The following is a 19,601-nucleotide window of genomic DNA, read 5'->3' on the forward strand; positions in this document are numbered from 1 at the left end:
TCCTTTTAACCTAGAGAATCTTTGATTCTGCCTTGGTGGTTTTTTTTTTTTTTTCAATTATTGACTTGGATTCTCTCTAAATGTGGATCTTCCTGTGGATAAGGCTCTTCTTTCATGTCAGGATAAATCATTTTATAATTAAAACTAGACTTCTATCTTAGAAGTACTTTTAAGCTATTGAAATAAAAGTTGGCATACCTGAGCATCACAGACCTGACCCGCCCCTCCAAATGGCATGTTAACCTTGAAAATGGGCAAAGATTGCTTTAAGAGAGGTAATAGTGATCAAGATGGGTTGTATTCATAATTGAAACCCCTTTGTAACTCTAGTTAAAGATATTAAGTTGAGTGTTAATATTTAAACCATCAATCTCCATATGGTAGATGTTAAAATTCTTCGAGACCTTTTCTTGAATTTAATGAAGTTTAAAATTTAAACATAAAAATTATAAATAAATGCCCATAAGTTGAATCAGGATTATTGCTCACTCTTCAATTCCAGTGTACAGGGAGATGTCCTACCGTGAATCACCTACCTGTTAAAAATCTCTTGATGGTAAAATTTGCATGTAGAAGATGTTGTGTAGAAGAAGTTGTCTATTCCCATTACTTGTCTCTACCCTAACAGGAAAAATCATCTTTATTTCAATTTTTTTCCTCATTTCTCAAGTCACATGAGAACTTTGAAACATAGGAGTAAGAAAAATCAGAAAGTATTATTGCTTTGAATGGAATTTGTGAAATATTTAGTCATTTTCAGTATTCCAGTTCTCCCACATTGAATAATTTTGTTATCTATAACTTGATAGAAAGAAAACATTTTAGCCAAAATTGGAGGAAAATTGGATTGACATGTACTGTTATTGAGATGCCCTTTTATGCTTATTTTGAACTGGAAAACTATCTAAACAATTAACATAAAAATGATCATTTATTCCCACTAACTTGAAGCCCATCCCTTATTAAAGGGTCACTTTCTACTTCCCAGAAACCATTTTCCAATCACCTTTCAACTGTAAGAAGTCAGAAGTGCAAAGTGTTCTGCCAGAAAGTCTCTTTGCATTCCTGTTACTGGAAACCAAAAGGCTAAAACAAAGAAGTCTTCTACAGGAAATTGTAAAGGACTTAGGGCACACATGTTACAGTAAATAAATGACCTTAAGATAAATATTTTGAATGAGATTATTATTTGGCCTACCAGTAATTGTGAGCATTGTGTTGCTGAAGGAGACAAGAGAATGATGAGAGGGGTAGAATTGATCCAGATGCATCGTATTCGGAAAATTGTTAAGTGGCTAGTCCTTTGTACAACTACTTAAAGATATTATTTTTTAAAAAGATGGGGAACTGAAAATGTCGATTGATAAACACATGACATACTTAGAACATTTTCAGGAGTGTGCATGTTAGTATATAGCATACCGATTAAAAAAAATAAAGCTGGGGCTGGGAAGGTGGCTCAGTGGTAGAGTGCTTGCTTTGCATGCCTGAGGCCCTGGGTTCGATTCCTCAGCACCACATAAGCAAAAAGAAAAAAGCCGGAAGTGGCGCTGTGGCTCAAGTGGTAGAGCGCTAGCCTTGAGCTGAAGAGCTGAGGGACAGCGCCCAGGCCCAGAGTTCAGGCTCCACGACTGGACCCAAAAAATAAATAAATAAATAAAGCTACAAGTCATTATTTAGTAAAGTTTCCTGGTTCCATACCATCCAAAGCACAACTAACTACAAAATTACTGAATTTCCAATGTCACTTAGGTGTGATAAAAATATGGTTTATACTTTGACTTGGCTTCCTTTTAAGGGTTTCTGATTCTACCCAACAACAAATCCTCAAAGAAACAACTGCCCAATAAGTAAGTGGGCGAAAGACTTAAAGAGAAGCTTCTCTGAAGAAGAAAGAAGGATGGCCAATAGTCACATGAAGAAATATTCAACATCCCTAGCCATAAAAGAAATGCAAATCAAAACAACATTGAGATATCACCTCACTCCAGTTAGAACGGCAAAAATCAAGAACTCTAACAACAACAGATGCTGGAGGGGATGTGGACAGAAAGGAACCTTACTTTATTCTTGGTGGGAATGTAAACTTGTTCAACCACTTTGGAAAGCAGTATGGAGGTTCCTCAAAAGACTTCACATAGAGCTCCCCTATGACCCAGCAATCCCACTTTTGGGCATTTACCCTAATGTTTACAAACAAGACCACACTAAAGCTACCAGCACAACTATGTTTATTGCAGCATTATTTACCATAGCTAAGATATGGAACCAACCCAGATGCCCCTCAGTAGATGAATGGATCAAGAAAATGTGGTATATATACACAATGGAATTCTATGCCTCCATCAGAAAGAATGACATTGCCCCATTTGTTAGGAAATGGAAAAACTTGGAAAAAATTATATTAAGTGAAGTAAGCCAGGCCCAAAGAAACGTAGGTCCCAAGGTTTCCCTTATTTGTAATATCTAGTATATGTATGAGTCAAGCGGAAAAGGTCAGATAATGTGATGTCAGGAAAATGAACCCTTAGATGTGTATTTTAATGTTTTTTTTCTTTCATGCATGTGTTTCTAACACATTTATAAGATTAATCTTTGTTGCTTTGTATGTCCCTCCTCCACAGTATAACCCCTGCTTTCACTATATTTGATGTCAGTATAACTTGTGGAGGAGATGGGGAAAAACCAGTTGTTTAAGGATACAGGTGGACCTGTTGCAACAATGAGAAGTACAAGTTGTCATGTCCAAAACGAGCTTTACAACGTTGGTGCGGGGGGGGGGGGGGGGGGGGGGGGGAGGGGGGAAGGAGAAGGATTGGGATTAGGCGGGGAGGGGGGAGGCTGGGAAGGGATGTGAAGGATAAACAAAGGAGGAGGCTGCAATGCTTGGTAAGAAATGTACGCATTATCCTGCCCATGTAACTGTAACTCCTCTGTACAGTATGTTCACAAATAAAATTAAATTAAATTAAAAAAAAAAATGAAACAAAGCACAAAAACTTTAAAAAAAAAAAAAAAAGGGTTTCTGATTCTAAAGACTTGAAGAGCATCTGGAAATGATTATTTTTTAAAAGATCTCTGGCATTTTCAGAAGTTAAAGCAAATTATAAGGTCTTCTTGCTTACACCAGCTGTTTGCTCCTTTGAGATGGAATGACTGAAGTGATTATTCTGCTTGTATACCAAATACCACGCTGGGCTGCTTCAGATGCATCTTCCGTGTTTATAATTATATTTACAGATGCTCCCTACTAGTAAAAATGAAAGAAACATCAAAAAGTTATAATTACACTAAATGAGAAACTCGCTTTGGGAGTTGTTGTGAACAGATCTCAATCTTAGAAGTAGTTGGAAATTTTTTTTAACAGGAATAAAATTTGCATACATAAATTGAAAATTATCCATCAATTAGGAAATGACAAAGGTAAAGCAACATCTAGCCTGCTAAAGAAGGATGGACTGAAGCCTTCTTTCTGGACAAGTTACCAAAAGCTAGAACTTTAACTTAGTTTTATTTTCTTATGAAACTCTCTTTCCTACTATACAAGTTAGCAAACAGAAAACTATTGAAAGGAAGATACATTCAGCCTATCCATAATCACTAAATATTTTATATTTGTCATATTGCAACATATACATACCTATATCTCTGTTTAAATATGTAATATTGTACATAAAATATATAGAGAGAAACAGACAGAAAGAGATAGAAAGAGACAGAGACTGAGGCAGAGAGATACCAAGAGATATTTACAAATTTTAAGACCAGTAGTCAGAGTTTCCCTAGGTAACATCTTTGCAGTATAAAATATTATGTTAGAGCCCAGTGCTGGCAGCTTATGCCTGTAATCCTAGCTACTCAGAAGGCTGAGATCTGAGGATTGCAGATCAAATCCAGCTCCGCAAGTCCATGAGACTCTACAAACAAGGTAGAAGTAGAGATGTGGCTCAAGTGGTAGAGCGCTATCCTTGAGCAAAAAGCTCAGGGACAGCACCCAGGCTCTTAGTTCAAGCCTCAGGAATGACATACACACAAAATTATTATGTTAACTGCAACAATCACCCAATTCAAACTAATAATATCCTGACAGGATTTATATGTTGCTTATAATAAGCGCTATATGCTTGACACACATGAAAGGTTTTGCACGCTTGAATAGTGAGGCAAGTACGAAAATCAGTCTTTCATGTCTGTGGGTTCTACATCCCTAGATTCAACCAACTATAGATTGAAAATAGCCCAGAGAAGTATGCATGTGCTGAACATGTATGGGTATTTTTCTTGTCATGACTCCCTAAGCAATATAGATAAAACTTTACACCATATTTGCATCGTAGTGAGTATCATAAGCAATCTAGAGATGGAGTAAAATATATAGGAGAATGTTGCATATAGGTCATAAATCTATTTTATACAAAGTATATGGGAATGTGTGGATTTTGGCAAGGGAGGAATCTTGGAGCTCCTGAGGAGACTGAAGGGTGGCTGAATACTGTCTCATTTTACCGATGAGGAAATGGAGGTAAAGGACATTTGTGTTATTTTTCTACTAATATATATCTGAAAAAATCGTAAGCCTAATGTAGAATTGTTGTACCGAACAGTTATAGAGGAAACATAATTATGGAGGATGAGAGGACCAACTGGAAGATGAAAGAAGGTGCAGTTTCCTAAAACCACGCCTGTACAACTGCATTTGTTTTAGCATAAATGCTTAAGTGGAAGATACTAGCTGAGAAATCCTCAGGTATTTGAAGATACACTCTGGTGGATCAAAGTCAGTTCAGAACAATTTATCTCAATGTATCTATTAGGCTGGGTTTTATCTCAGATTTCATTCCTTGATCATGACACTGGTGCAAAGAGAGAATTTCACCAATAACTATACACAACTTCCTGAGGCAGATTTTTCTTTCCGTTTTCTCAGTCAAATAGTGCCGCAATTTTCTTCAGATCTGACAACCTACTTTAAAAACCCCTTGCAAAATTCTGCAGGGCAAATTCCTGAAGTGTATGCAATGAACCCAAGAAAACAATTTTTTTTCAGACTAATTTAACAGCTGGACACCTGGTTCCGATAAAAAGTCAATTTTAATTTAGACTATGACTTAAGACAAGAGGGATCTCAGCCCATTCCACAGGGTTTGCTATTTTAAGACAGCCTTCTAAGCTTTCCTGCTCAGTGGTGCTTATCTAACAGAAAGCTCTCTCCCTGGGAAATCAACCATCTTAACCACTGAAGCTTCCATTGAAGGATATCTAAAGTGACCAGAGCCCAGAGGCACAGTCATAATTAAGAATATTTATTGCTATTTTATGTCCTTATTGTTCAGCGACACACAGAAGCATCTTGACTTCTTAGTAGCATGTAATCACCATCAAACCCTTTTCTCAGGAAACCTTGACCCTATTTCTATTAAATCACATGTACACTGCTAAATGATTTACAAGCTTCCCAGCCCAGGCCCATCTTTTACATCTCTCTCGTGATTGTATTTCCACTTTACAACAACACACTTCTCACAGGTCAAAGAAAGCATCCTCTCAAGGAGGTCAAATTCTTTTTAACTTCACATTCAATTTAATGAGACAGCCTTGAAAAGACTGTGCTTGTGGCATCATTTTCAGTGCTGGGTAATATGGGAATCCAGCCCTCAGGAGTGAAGGAACCCTCCAGGTTCACATCAGGTTGACATCTGGACTAGGATGACTTCAGACATAAAGAAATCCACTCGGCTGAGGCTGCTGTGGCGGCAGCGGGGCTGCAGAGAATCAACAGCATAAGGATCATGCTCCTTTAACTTCCGAATTAAAAACAAAATGTAAAAAGAAGAAAAAAGGAGAGATGGAAAGCATCTGCCCAGCATCTGTTGTTAGAAATTGTATTCCTGTTTCAGACCTCTGACTGTATCTGGAAATGTCAGTTCACTGGGTGATAGTCCTAAAACCAATATAAAGCATGGATGTTGGTCATGTAGGATATGAAGTAGCAATGATGGGAATCTTGTCTCTTTCAGGGTGAAATATTTTTCATCTACCATCAGAGATACAGTTGTTATTTGCGTATATATCAAGACATCTGGTCTAAAAAGGCTACGTTAAAGGTTAAGTGTCACATTTCTTCCCCATAGTTCTTCTATGTCCTCAACAAATGGTATTCTATATTCCCAGTGACTTCCACTGAACATAGCTAATTCAATAAATGACTTTTGAAAGATACCTTATCTGTCAGAGTTTGTCAGACAATTTCGAAAGCTTTGATATTTTCTCAGATCTTACTCTTTTTTTTTTCCTTATGGAAAATTTCCAACAATCTGCAGAAAGAAAACTTGGATCTATTTCTATGTGTTTTATTATGAAGTATTCAATCATACAAGAAGATAGACAATAATATAAAGAATAGCCACAAGCAAGTTTTAAAGAAAACAGAATCTAGGCTTTATGCCATGGTTTTTTGTTTTTGTTTTTTGGTCCATCGTGGGGCTTGAACTCTGGACCTGGGTGTTGTCCCTCAGCTCTTCAGCTCAAGGCTAGTGCTCTACCATGTTCTACAGTTCTACTTCTGGTTTTCTGGTGGATTTTTGGAGATAAGAGTCTCATGGACCTTCCTGTCCAGGCTAATTTCGAGCCATGAACCTCAGATCTCAGCCTCCTGAGTAGCTAGGATTACACATGTGAGTCATCAGATCCCAGCTTATGTTATGTTTTTTTTTGTTTAAAGATACATTTTATTAACTAATTTTCTTTATTTTTATGATGTTCTTCCAGTAGTTGTACAAGGGGGTTTCAACATATCAAATTGTGAGTACAGTGCATCTAGATCAATGTCACCCTTTCCATCTTTCTCCCTACTCCCATCCATATCACCCTTCCCCCATCCTCAAGTTACCTCAAAGACATTTTATTCTGTGCCCATTTTTTCTTATTGTTATTTTTTTCTTTTAAAGATTCTTTGTTATTTTTCATATCAATATTTTGTCTATGAGACTTCTCAGAGGAAGAAGTAAGAATGGCCAATAGACACATGAAGAAGTGCTCAACATCTCTAGCCATAAAAGAAATGCAAATCAAACCAACACTGAGATTCAACCTCACTCCAGTTAGAAGGGCCATTATCAAGTAAACTAACAATTGCAAATGCTGGCTGGGATGTGGCCAAAAGGGAACTCTATCACACTGTTGGTGGGACTATATACTTGTTCAACTACTCTAGAAAGTACTACAAAGGTTTCTTAAAAGATTAAACATAGAGCTTCTGTATGACCCAGCAATTCCACTCCTGGGCATTTATTTAAGCAACCATAAACCCAGGCCACTGTAAAGCCACTAGCACAACCATGTTTCTTACATCATTGTTTACTATAGCTAGTGGATGAATGGGTCAAGAACATGTGGTATATATCCAAAATGAAATTCTATTCATCCATCAGAAAAAATGATATTGTACCTTTTATAAGGAAATGAAAAGACTGGGGAAAAATCATATGACGTGAAGTAAGCCATACTCAAAGAAAGATAGGCTGCCTTGTTGCCCTCATTTGTGGTAACTAGAATATACCTATAAATCTACAAGTTAACATACTGAATGATTAACACACACACACATACACACAAACACTGGGACATGATAAATTATATAGGACTTTAGCCATTCACACACTGAGGCCAAAGGAGGATATGCATAGGAGTGTTTAACAAAGGCTCCATAGCTACATGCATATGATCATATAAAATAATATTTTATGAAATGAACTCCAAGAAAAAGAAATGACATTTTTAGTTGCATTGTTGTTTTCTCTATTATAAATATATTCCCCATTATTTAATATCATAAACTTTATATTATTTCTTTCATTTCCTTAAAAAACTCTTCTATTCATGTTTATGGTGGAGTAGAGTTATTGAGATTGAGTTCCAATTTGAGCATGGTTACTCATAAGCTGCATGATTGTAGATGATAACTGTTAATGATGGTTTCAGTTTTCTCAGATGCAAATTGTACATAATAATAGTATCTACTTCATAGAAAATGTGTGTTCAATGTTAGGTGTGAAACAGAATAAAGTCTATAAGACAATACATCTTTGCTATCATTTTCTGTGTTTAATGAATACTTAATCTATTTTTGGCTTTCTGGCTTTCACACCTATGTTTATGCTAAGGTTTTTTTTGCATCTGCTCAATATACTTGTTCATACCAAAATTTGAAGTGCTATATCCAAACTTTATTTCAGTGTCTTTATATTTTTTTCTGATGTTCTCTAGCAGAAACCAGAAAACCTTCTGGACAAAATCTAAAACAACTGCAACACTTGTCTATATTATTCTTTTTAGTATTTCTATACCATTAATATTTATATATGTACATATTTAATCTCTGTGAGTTTAATTTTGGTGAAATATGCTATGTTTATTTTTATCTAAATGGCTAAACATTTTGTTTATATCCATTTTATTAAATAATTGACAAATAATTTAATAATTTGTTGTGTAATAGCCATCTGCTTTGTATTAGATTGTATTCCCACATGTAATTGGGAGTAATTCTGATCCTTGTTTCTTATTAACTTTGTCTACTTTTGTATCACGATTGCACTACAACTATTTGATTATTGGAATAATTTTAATGCATTTATATTTGTGTGGTCCTGTTTTCTTCTCTAAAGAATGTAGAATCAGTAATTACTTCCAAGTATTGTTTGGAAATTAGAACAGTCTAAGTATCTAGACCAGTTGCTTGAGACACAATTTTCTTTTGATACATACTATATGGTGGATTCATTTCTCTAAAAATCTACTGGGACTGGGAAGTTGGCTCAGTGGTAGAGTGCTTGCTTTGCATGCATGAGGCCCTGGGTTCGATTTTTCAGCATTACATAAGCAGGGGAAAAAAGCTGGAAGTGGGGCTGAGGTAGAGCGCTAACCTTGAGCTGAATTGCTGAGGGACAGCTCCCAGGCCCAGAGTTCAAACCCCATGACTGACAAAAAAAAATCTAGTTTCAAATCTAGATTGATAGAGTATTACGTGAGATCTTCCAGGGAATTGTGTCTTCTTTTGCAATATAAATTTCTTACTCCCATCAACAGGTAGAATTTATTTCCTCACCTTTTATACTGAATACTCTACTTTGATTTGACCATTCAAATAATAGAAGTGACTTGTGTGATTTGTCAATGTTTGTCTTAAAAAAGCTCCAAGACATTTGATTTTATTTAGGAAATTTGGGTTATCCTGCTTTATAGGATAATTGAGGTGCACTGGGTAACTGAGGATAACCACCAGAAACACGAGGAAAGCCATTTTGGACCAACTGTCCTCAGTAGACATTGTGATGCTGGATGCTGCGTGAGTGAGCCCAGGTGAGCATAGCAGAAGGACTGTCCAGGTGAAGACAGCTCAAATTACAGAGCTGTGATCAAACGAACATTTTAAGCCTCAGTTTTATTCCTTTGGAATGCCACAATAGACTACTGATTCATGAACTTGAACTTTCCATTTCATTTTAAAGTTAAATAATAACGTTCTCATTTTGGACTTTTGTGTTCTCCAAGAATATATGTACTTATTCTTTTTCAGTTTTTGTTGAATCTAATTTTTAGTCATTATTCAAGTAACACAAATGTTTATGAAAATATAGAAAAAGTGAAAAACTCTCATATTGCTTTGATTATTATGGCCATGATCTGTGACTAGTTTTTTTTCTCTTGGTTATATAGGAAATAAAGCTATATTTATAATAAGCAATGGCTTGCTTGTGTTTCACTTTCAAGTCCTGATCTTCTGAAATTAGAAGTTGTTTAATGTTTCTCCTAGCTTTCCTGCCAGGACTAATTTCTCTCCATGCCATTATCTAGAAACCTGGAGCCCATACAAAATAAATAATGCTGTTTTGCACCAAAGTTTTCTAGATGGATTACAAAAGAAAAATGCAACTCTCTTCTGAATTAGAAAATACACAAGAATAAAATAAATTAATCAGTCCCCCCAAAACAGCAGCTGTTATTTGTATGCAGTCTTATCTATTTAGCAATTTTTTCTATTATGCAAAATAGATAGTCTCAGGTTGCAAGTGCATTCTCATACAGTTTTTCTTCTGCTATAATGTTCATGAGTAGGTATGTGGCATCATTTATTTTTATTTAGAAAAAGAATAAGAAACTTCAGGAACTCAGGAGTAAGATTCAGACCAATGTGGAAATTCATATATTGCAATTTTCCTTAGTTTACTAAATAAAAACAACCAGGAAGACTAATGGTACATAAAAAATAAACACCAGAAAATGAGCAAAATTGATCATGATGTTCATGATGCTTTGAACATTGGTACTTTTAAGAAAGGAACTTAATGGAGTTAAATCTTCCAAATTAAAAGTTTCCTATTTTTCTAAATTTCAGTATACAATTCTGTTGTCTAGAAAAACACTTGAAACACTGAGTAAAGTTCAGCTCCTTCTGATAGTTTTCAAAAATCCTTAATATTCTTCTAGATGTCCATCGTGGAAAAGTTCTTTTTGCTATTTATCTCAGGATGAGATGAGATGATAATAGTTTTCTTTTGGGCACTTTCACAAAGACAAACCTGTAGGGTGACAGAATAATTTGATATTAATTTTGTTTTGTGCCATAGATATTTTTCCTTGCATTCTATCCTCTCATTCTCATTCCTCATTCTATCCTCTTTGTCTGTTTGTGTAACATACAAGATTCAATGACTAGTAAATCAGAGGTCAGGTCTAGTCTATCAAACTGATGGCTATCACAGTAATTGCTGGCTGGGCCTATCCTAACATGTAGTGGTGTGATCACATACATGGCGTGATATTTAGTTTCCAGGACTCTTTGAGTGCATACATGCCTTTGCGTGTACATGAAGTAATTTATAAATGCATATCTTTCTATATTGGCAAATAATAACTCAGGTTTTTTTATAATTTAATATATGTTGCATTTAATACCTTGCGAAGTTCTCTCACATCAACTGTCTCAATTTACATTCACATGTATTTTAGGTTGGAAGTTGAAGAAGCAATTAAATGTGACAAATTTCTTAGAAGAAATTTGCAATTTCGATTGGAATTTGTAGGACACCAAATTCCAGAAGGAAATTCTAAGTGAAATGTTCAAGAGTAAAGAAGAAACACAGGGGGACACATGAATTCCTGACTAGCGCTCTTTCCCCAATGTGTTGCTCACTCACCTCGGTGGAAAATGCATTTTCATCATGTCTGGCAGATGGCGCTTAAGAATGATTCTTCATTCTTGCTATTTTTGAGGTATATTTTCTCAAAGAAATATGTCACTATAACCTGGATAGCATGATGGAGGAAAATATAAGGATTAAATTTCATCACTTTGTAGCATATATTTTACTATTTTTAATATTGATATCGGTTAAAAGGCAGCTCTCAATTTCCACTGGCTTATATAATTTTGAGAAAGAGTTCTTGAACAGTATGCTATATTTATCTTTCCCAAACACATACATACATACATACATACATACATACATACATACCTGTGCTGACAACACATATAACAAGGCATTAGTACTCAATGGAGCCTTTTAGGGTTAAGTCCTGGACCAAATGCCTGTCTAACTTAAACTTAGGCAAAACTATCAGAATTCATGTTAACCCTATCTGCCACATGATCTATAAATCTATAATTGGATTGGCTATTTATCTGCTCTACAGAAAAATAGAATAGCCATAGGTTATTAAAGCAATAATTTAAAAGGTACACATAAAAAATCATCGATCATATAAACAGGGATGATTTCACCTTCTTGTTAGTAGGTTGGATAGAAAGCATATATTTCATTTTAACTGTAATTATTGTGAAGGAGGTTGGAGGAAGTGGAAGAAAGCCATCTACTCCACAAAGGTGATTATGAGTAACATGCCATGACATCTTCCTCTTTCAGCCAACAATGCCTGGTGATCATGACAGAGCTAGAAGATCAAACATACCCGAAATATTGTACTTACTACCAGATGATTGCAGACAGTCATTCAACTTTCGTGCAAGGTTCTTTCTGCAAAACAAAGACAATAATGTCCACTTGTGTGAGATTTCTATCACAGCGACAAAATGCACTATAAAGAGAGGAAAGGTTTATTATGGCTTAGTTAGAGAAGTTGTAGACCATGATTGGCTAGTCGTGTTGCCTTTGGGCCTGTGGTGAGCCTGTATATCATGAGGCACAAGCAACTGTTGGTCTTATGGCAACTGGGAAGCAAAAAGAAGGAAATTAATTTAGCCCTAGATTTGGCCTCACAAGTGTTTACACAGACCCATTCCTTATGACCTACTGGCTGAAGCTTACATTCTCTAAGGATGGTTCCACGCTAGGCTTCAAGCTTTCTTGTAATTTCTAGCTTCCTGTGGTCTACATTTTAGCCTACATCTTTAGTCTCATAACTTCACACATCATTCTCTCAGGTCACATGATTGTGCCCCTGGAACATACTGCCGGGCCTCTCAGGCTTTCTTGAAATCAAGTGGAAGCCTCCTTGCCCCGTTCACTCTTGCATTTTGCATGTTCTCAACACCCGCCTCACATAGATGACACTAAGATCTGATGCTGGTATAAGATGTTCCTCTAGGGCCCTCTCAAACCTCAGCTGCTATGGCCTGAGTACCTTGTAAGCTGTATTTAGAAAACCCACAGGGAAGCAACTCCCGAGGCTGTTGTGTGGTGTAAGCAGAGCACCCTGAGTTGGGGAGACTACAACAGATGGGTCTGGCCAGTTCCTAAATTCCCTTAGTTCATCTTTCTTATTGTCCTGTTGCAAAGTACTTGTTTTCTTTTAAATGTAGCCAATCTCTTTTAGCAAGTGCATCTTCTTTTGTCACAGCTTTAAACTTGCTTCTTTTCTGGATGGATGGCATGGTTTTAAAGTCTTTCCACTATGTATTTTTGCTCACAGTTTTCACTGAATATCTGGCTAAAAGCAGCAGGCAATGTTCACGCCATCACCTCAATGCTGTGATGCTTTGAAATTTCTTGAACCAACCTAATTATTTTATTGTTTTCCCACTAGGTCTTCCACAAAGTTTCAGGGATGGACAAAATGTACATAACTTCTTTGCCAGAATGTAATCTTCATGTCCTGTAGTTCAGTTTCCAAGAGTCTTCACTTCTATCTCAAGCCTTGTGTGCCTGTTCTTGACTGCGAATTTTGTTAGCCTTCCAATCTTCTAAACTGCCGTGAGTCATTCTTGAAGCTCTGCTTGAGTCATTCATTAAGCTCTGCTTACAACATCTAAGCTTTCTCAAGTCAGATATTTTCTGAATCTTCCCAAGATTCTCCCACAAACCAGCTCTGAAGCACATCATCAACTACATTCACAGCAATGATTCTACTTCCTCTGCCAATTTTCTGTTAGCTTTCCATTGCTGTGACAAAATACTTGAGAAAGTCAACTGAAAAGGGGGAAATGTTAATTTTGACTCACAGTTTTAGAAGTTTCAGGCCATAGTCCCTTGGCCCTGGCCCTGTTATCTTTGGGTTGGGCCTATGGTAAGGCAATATATCATGGCAGAAGCCATTGGCAAAGAAAATTGTTTATCTCAAGGGCTAGGCAGGAGAAAGAAAGAGAGAAACAGATAGATACATAGAGAAAGAGAGAAATCTCAATTCACCTTGAATCTCAATTCCCAATAATATCATCAACTGTTGATCTTTGGACTGTTGGACTTTTGGACTTTGGGGAACATTTAAAATCCCCCATTTTGAACCACTTCATAAAGTTACTGTGACTATTAAATAAGAAAATTCTCCTGTAGCATTGAGTATGGACCATAGTAAGTATTCATAGAAGATTGCTATTATAATATATTGGGCAAGATTTTCTTTTTTTTGATGCAGTCTTTTATTTTTTTATTTTGAAAATACCGTATAGAGGGGTTACAATTACATGGGCAAGATAATGAATACATTTCTTATCAAGCATTGTTGCCTCCTCCTTTGATTCCACTTGCCATCCCTTCCCATCTAGCTCCCCTACCTTCTCCCCCTCCCCCCTGCCAAAGTTGTAAAGTTCGTTTTTCAACATAACGACTTGTACATCTCATTGTTGCAATGTTTACTGAACTAAAATATGGGCAAGATTTTCTTAAGTAGGCTTTCTTACCAGTTTAAGAATATATAGGTATTTTTAAACAATCCTGAGATTTCTGTTCCTTGCTATAGAAACTATAAAACTATATAAAACTAAAAACAATGTGACTATTCTTGGTTGTTATAGTGTTTTACTGTTAGAATAATTAGAGATCTTTCCAGCCCTGTATTTCTCATGATCATTCTAGTTCAAGCCTTCTGAATGTACTATTACAATCATGACTATTTCAGTCTCAGAGAAAAGATCTTCTGCATTTTTTCCCCAAGGCCTTAACCCCTTCAAATTTGGTTTTCTATGCTTCTTTTACCAATATGCTCTGCATAGATATAGACAAATGAGAGCAAGACTTGGATATGAAGCCTAAAGAGAAGGAAGATGAGTTATTTTTTCTTTTTCTGTATTTCTTGGGCTGCATTTCTAGCATAGACAATCTCCTTGACTTCATCTCTTTCTCAATCATCTCTGTGGTCACAGTTCCTGTTGGGCAGATCCCTGTCACAGTCACTGTTCCCAAATGGGCCCTGTTTCCACAGATGGCTGCTTTTCTGTAGTCTTAGCTACTGTTTGGGTGCAATGGGTTCTAGCCCCTGGTCTTTGTTTCTCTAAGTCCACAGTTGACTTAGAGATGAGACTCTAGGTGTTATTGCTAAATTCTCTGAGCATGTTTACTAGTCCATGATTGTCTTTTAGTTCTTTCTTTCATTGTAAATATTTACTTATATTAATATCGTCTAGGTTAATCATCAATGCTTTCCTCCTGATTAGATCATGGAATTCCAGAGTACTTTTTAAAAAATAGGTTTCTTATTGTTAAAATTGTGTACAGAGGGGTTACAGTTACATGAGTACAGTTACATGAGTACATTTCCTATCCAGCATTGTTGCCTCCTCCTTTGTTTTTCCCCTACCATCCCTTCCTTCCCCCCCCTCCTCCCGAAATTGTAAAGTTCCTTTTCAACAATGTCTTGTACATTTTATTGTTACAATGGGTCAACCTGTATCCCTATTTACGCATTTTGTTTTTTCCCTTCCCTCCCCAAATTAGAAAAGTGTTATACTAGATGTAGGGCACTGGAATCAAATACAGTGAAAACAGGCATTATACCATGGGGGGAAGAACATATAAAAACACACAAAAAAAATCTCATAGTATATTATAAGTACATTAAGAGGAACAGCAACAAAGATAAAACCTCTTGTGCCCCTAGCTTGGGGTTCATTTCACTTAACATCATCTTATAGCTTTTGACATTTTCTGCTTGTCCTAGACATATACTATTTATTGCAAATAAGGGAAACCATGGAACCTATGTTTCTTTGGGCCTGGCTTACTTCCCTTACAGAATTTTTTCCAAGTCTTTCCATTTCCTAACAAATGGGGCAATGTCATTCTTTCTGATGGAGGCATAGAATTCCATTGTGTATATATACCACACTTTCTTGATCCATTCATGTACTGAGGGGCATCTGGGTTGGTTCCATATCTTAGCTATGGTAAATAATGCTGTAATAAACATAGTTGTGCTGATAGCTTTAGTATGGCCTTGTTTGTGATCTTTGGGTAAATGCCCAAAAGTGGGATTGTTGAGTCTTTTGAGGAACCTCCATACTACTTTCCAAAGTGGTTGAACAAGTTTACATTCCCACCAACAATGCAGTAGGGTTCTCTTTTGGCCACATCCCCTCCAGCATCTCTTATTATTAGATTTCTTGATTATAGCCATTTCCAGAGCACTTTTTTAAGCAACTGACTTAGTGTTGTGATTTGCCTCTTAAACCCCTGTTTTCACTGTATTTGATGTTGGTATAATTTGGGGAGGGGAAGGGAAAAAAACAAATTGTTTAAATAGGGATACAGGTGGACCCAATGCAACAATGAGACGTATAAGACGTTATGTCAAAAAACGAACTTTACGACTTTGGGAAGGCGATGCGAAGGGATGGGAAGGGAAAACAAAGAAGGAGGCTTACCTTGCTCATGTAATTGTAACCCCTCTGTACAGTATTTTCGCAATAAAAAATATAAAAAAAATTCTAAATCCCAAAGGATTTTTAGAAAGAAAATGCTTAAGCTGTGAATGGCTCCTTTTTATTCAAGAAAGTTAAAAACTACCTACTGTGACCAAGACCTACAGGAAAAAAGATACACAAATTCCAAATATAGCCTTCAAATATAGCCTCATTCCTATAGGAGAAATCACTCTTTTATTCATTTATTATTAGAAGCATAGCTCCTGAGACAAATTTTCGAAACAACAGGAATAATTTAGTAGTTTTTAAGCTTATCCTGAATGAAAGGGACTGAAATTCCAAACTATATCTCAAACTTCATGTAGCAAGATATTTTTCCTTTCCCCTCATCCATATAGTTACTCCAAATCAAATAAAAGCAAACACAAACAATACTAATTGCTACAATATGCTTGCTTTTCTTCACTAACCCCTGCCAATTCATATGCTGAAACCTAATCACAATAAGATGATTATTATCGCTTATGTAGGTAAATAGATTTATGAGGTAGAGCTCTCATGAATGTTATTAGTGCCCAGCTCCAGGGAGGTGTCTAGTCTCTTTCTGTCACGTGAGGACACAGTAAGAAGGTACCATCTGTCAATCAGGAACTCACTACACAGTATCTGCTGGAGCTCTTAGACTTCCTGGTCTTAAAATTTTATTTCCTGGGAATAAAATTCTGTTTATAAGCTACCTCATCTATAGCACAAAGCAGTCTTATGGATTGGATAATCACTGATGAAACACTAAAACAACACAATAAAAATATAAATGTAAAATTAAATAAATAAAATCTACACAATATAAAATAATAGATAATATAAATATGTAACATATAATTATATGTAATATAACAAATATAAAATAAAATATAAAAATATAACTAAAATAAAATATAAATATAAAAAATAAAAAATCCTCTATAATAATGTATATTTTTAGTTTATTTTAGGGAATCTAAAAAAAAGCCATACAATGAGAACTACAAGTCGTTATGTAGAAAACGAACTTTACAACTTTGGTGGGGGGGGGTGGGGAGGATAGGGTGGGGACGCAGGGGGAGGATGGGAAGGGATGGGAAGGGGAAACAAAGGAGGAGGCTACAATGCTTGATAAGAAATGTACTTATGGGGCTGGGAAGGTGGCTTAGTGGTAGAGCGCTTGCCTTGCATGCCTGAGGCCCTGGGTTTGATTCCTCAGCACCACATAAGCAAAAAGGAAAAAGCCGGAAGTGGCGCTGTGGCTCAAGTGGTAGAGCGCTAGCCTTGAGCTGAAGAGCTAAGGGACAGCGCCCAGGCCCAGAGCTCAGGCCCCATGACCGGAACCAAAAAAATTAAAAAAAAAAAAAAAGAAAGAAATGTACTCATTATCTTGCCCATGTAATTGTAACCCCTCTGTACAGTATTTTCACAATAAAAAATAAATTTTAAAAAAAGCCATACAGTTCCAAGTTGCAGCTTAAATCAACTCAAAATAATAAATCTATGACTTCCTTCCACTTTGATAATCTGTACTTCAAGAGAAAATAATCAGCCAGAAGAAGAAAAGGTGGATTTAATTCTTGAATATGGGAAAATCTTATCAACCTAACATCTGAAACAAAACATAATCAGAGTCTCTTAGGCAATCAGGGACCACACAATTTCATCTTTGTGCAGACTGGTTGTCTTCAGTAGGGAAGAGTGCAGAGAAAGCAGGGTGACTAGAGACATATATGTTCATGTACTTGCTTAAACTGTTTCTTTTCTGTTTCCCATGATCACTGGGAAGATATCACCAATCAGTTATGGTTAAGAGGTTTACCTAAAGTTGCAATATATCTGCTGTGATGCATTTATGTTGCCACTACTTTAATGTAAATAAGTAAATTTATTAAATCAGCCATTTCAGGCAAGGGTGTGCTGAGGTAAGCTCAGAGTTATCTCTCTCAGTTGGTGCAGCTGGTGCTTAGCAAATGTTACTGACCTTGAAAAAGAAATCACAATTTGGCAACAATAATGAAGCTCTCATTAAAGAACAGTTTTCAGGAAGGAAACCTACATAAATGAGAGCATTTTTCAAAGTTATCTATCAAAATAATACTAGCCATTAAAAATGAGTCAATTAAGGAAAAATGTAGTGCTTTAATGATACATAACGAGTTGATTTATAAAGAGGCTAGGAGTTAGTTTTGGATTTCATCCTCATAAAAATGGAATGCAGTAGTGGAAACATATGTTTAAAGGTAATGCAACTATAACAGAAATTAAGAGACATTACATAGAAGAAGGGGCACACCTTATACTGTTTATATATTTGTATTAATAGATTAGTTTAGAGCAATTTGATTATTTTAGAGCAATTTTGGGTTTATGGGAAATTATGTAGAATGTATACAGAGAGAATTCCCATTGATGCACAGGTTGGGAATTCTAACGTGGTACAACTGATGTATATACATTTGTTATAATTGATGAACCAATATGAATTCATTATTATTAACCAGAGTCCATAGTTATGGGTTTTGGTGAGCCTCAGATGAATGTATCTACTATTCAGGATAGGGAGTCCCCATGCCCACATGGCCCAGCATGCATACTTTTTTGCTTGCTATATATATAAACATACACAAATGTTAGTGCTCTATAACTTGAATCATACTCATTTCCAGATTTTTGCTGGTTATTTGGAGGTAAGAATCTCAGGATTTTTCTGCCTGGTCTGGCATTGAATCAAAATCCTCAAATCTAAACCTCCTGAGTATGTAGGATTACAGAGGTGAGTCATCAACACCTGACATTTTTTTTTTTTCTTTCTAGTCCTTTCCTAAACATACTTTTTTTTTTTTTTGGTCGGTCATGGGGCTTGAACTCTGGGTCTGGGCACTGTCCCTCAGCTCTTCAGCTTAAGGCTAGCACTCTACCACTTGAGCCATGGTACATTTTTCGGTTTCTGAGTGGTTTATTGGAGTTAAGAGTCTCACGGACTTTCCTTCCTAGGCTGGCTTTGAACCGTGATCCTCAGATCTCAGCCTCCTATGGACAATACTTGTCTGGATTCTATTGTAAGATATTCGATTAATTCAAGGCTTATCAAACCACAACTTTAACTCCTAATCTGATTTGTCGCCTGCTTTTGGGGGGAGGAAAATATAGCCTTATTGTAACATGATTATACCTTTTTTGTTTGTTACTGCCTATGGCTGCTTTTGTGCTATAATGACAGAGAATCAGTTGTAATGGCGATTGTGTAGCCCACAAATTCTAAACATCTATCACTTGGCCACTTTATTTATTTATTTAATTTATTTATTTATTTTGTCAGTTGCGGGGCTTGAACTCTGGGTCTGGACGCTGTCTCTGCGCTCTTCAGCTCAAGGTGAGTGCTCTACCGCTTGAGCCACAGTACCACTTCCGGTTTTCTGGTGGTTTATTGGAGATAAGAGTCTCACGGACTTTCCTGTCCAGGCTGGCTTTGAACAGT

At 36.3% G+C, this 19,601-nt stretch overlaps 1 non-coding gene across 1 annotated transcript; it reads right to left on the bottom strand.

The window, feature by feature from the left end:
- Positions 1-8,252: 8,252 nt before the first annotated feature.
- On the bottom strand, positions 8,253-8,314 carry LOC122103493. Its single transcript, XR_006146765.1, has one exon. It is a non-coding gene; the product is annotated as a U7 small nuclear RNA (small nuclear RNA).
- Between the last annotated feature and the right edge of the window lie 11,287 nt (positions 8,315-19,601).

The sequence above is a fragment of the Dipodomys spectabilis genome, unplaced genomic scaffold, assembly GCF_019054845.1.
Source record: "Dipodomys spectabilis isolate Male_0828 unplaced genomic scaffold, ASM1905484v1 ptg000001l, whole genome shotgun sequence".
NCBI classification, from domain to species: domain Eukaryota; kingdom Metazoa; phylum Chordata; class Mammalia; order Rodentia; family Heteromyidae; genus Dipodomys; species Dipodomys spectabilis.